We start from the raw sequence: 2163 nt of genomic DNA, 5'->3' as shown, positions 1-2163 counted from the left end.
ACAGAGTAGAACTGCCCCGTAGGGTTTCCAAGGAGCTCCTGGTGGATTTGAACTGCCAGCATTTTGGTTAGCAGCCATAGCTCTTAACCACTACACCACCAGGGTTTCCAGTAGAGAACTGAAAAAAAAGACATGTCTGGGCAGAGAAAGTAGAGGAAATGATGGGAAATGAAGCTGGACAAGGTGTAGGAGCCTTATAGATGGGTAAATGTGGTCTTTTTCCTAAGATCAATGGAAAGCCATTAAAGAGATTTAAGAAGGGGGGAAGGTGACTTAAATTTACATTTGGAAGGATCTGCCCTGTGAATGGAAAGCAATCAGAAGAGCACAGTGGATGTAGCAAGAAAAAACCACTTGTTTATTTAGTTCAGTGATCCAGGCAAGACACAATGGTAGTTTGGACTGCTATGGAGGTGATGGCAATGGAGAGCAGTGCACATATGCAAGAAATATTTAGATAGTGGAATGGACAGAACTTGATGAACTATTGGATATAGTGAACCAGCCAGGGTCTGCCTCTCTATGTGGCTCTACTCAAGAGAACACTTAGGGGACTGGAGAAGGTTACTGAAAGCATTCTGTGAGCTCAGTTATGTTGCTATGAGTATATATAAATGCTGGAGATTTGCAAAGGTCTTGGGACATCTTTTCTGAATGGTTGCCACGTTTTTGGAGACTATTTAGAACCTCGTGATTGTTTCTTAGCAGAGCTAGTCACTCCTAAACTTGAATATTATAAATAGTAATTCCCCCATATATTTGGTTGTGGCCTTTTTTTTTTTTTCCTAAGCATATTGCAGGGTTTTTAAAAGTGACCAGTTAGCCACTCAGAGGAATTACTGTATATTTGGGCTTTTTTTTTTTTTTTTTCCCCTACCGAGTATTTAAAAAAAAAGGCAATGTTTAATTACAAATATAAGCAGCTTTTTGCCTATTATCTTCTCATATGGATCTGTTGAGTTTGCTCCTCATTCTAGAGGTTTTAGTGTTTTTCAGGACATACATGAGACTGTTTCTGAGCGTTGATTTGCTAAAAATATCTTGGTTTTTAGTGGTATCCTTAATATGCCAGCTTTCCTCCCCTGTGTTATCCACAGCTCTAATCCTCTCTGTTCCCACAGCTAAGTCCCTGATTTTTAAATCTGCTGATACCTAGGGGATTTCTTAAGCAAGATTTCTAACATGAAAAAAATGTCAAATTATGACTTTTATTTGACATCCTACCATCTAAGCATCTTTCAAACATTTGAGGGAGGCCTGTGTTTTATACATTTTCAAAGTTTATTTCTTCTTTCTTTATTTTCTGCCAGTAACCTTTGTGGTAGGTTAAACTATGCAGTAGGTTAAACAATCTTTGAAAACACTAAAGAATAAAAATCACGCGTAGCATAGATTTACTAGATAAGGATTATCACTGTTAACGTGTTGGTATATTTCCTCCCAATCTCTTTTCTGTGCCTAGTTTGATAGTTATGGTTGAGTTCCAGCCACAGGGGGGGCATGCTTTGTGATTATGGCATGCTCTGTTTCTGCCTTGTCCTGGTAAGAAATCTCTAACTGGTTTGGTCTAGCATCACCATGGTAGGATCCCCTACTCCCTGCTGGCCCCTCTTATCCCCTAGAGCTCCTCTAATCCTGGGGACTAAAGAGTATCCTAGATCACTGAATGGAGAGTTGTCCTCATAAAAGATGGGGACAAGGTCTAAGCTGCGAAAAGTCTCAGGACATTATTGGCATTATGGCTGGATAATTTTCAGAAAAAGTGCTGACAGCTGGTCCTCACTGGACGTCAAAGAGAAAGATGCCCTGGTGTCAGCTTCTACAGGCTCCAGGCTCCCTGGCTATGGAGGCAACTTCTTCTTGTAGGTGGAGGTGGGGGAAAGACAAAGGAAGGGGTGGCCCTCAGGCTATAATAGAAACATTTCATAAGCATAAAGGCTGGGGTGGGAGTGCACAATTATTAGTTTCACATGGTTCTTTATTTGATCTAATTATGATTATGATCATAATATAAATATAATTCTTTGCCTGTATGATACTTTATACCAGTTAATATTCCATCTAATATAAACATTTCATTTTCCTAGATTGGAATAAATTTCGATGTTGATGATAAAAATAATAATTAACACTTATATAGTGTTTTTTCAAATCTTGTCCGAT

This window comes from Loxodonta africana, chromosome 7 (assembly GCF_030014295.1).
Source record: "Loxodonta africana isolate mLoxAfr1 chromosome 7, mLoxAfr1.hap2, whole genome shotgun sequence".
NCBI classification, from domain to species: domain Eukaryota; kingdom Metazoa; phylum Chordata; class Mammalia; order Proboscidea; family Elephantidae; genus Loxodonta; species Loxodonta africana.
This window is presented reverse-complemented; position numbering follows the sequence as displayed.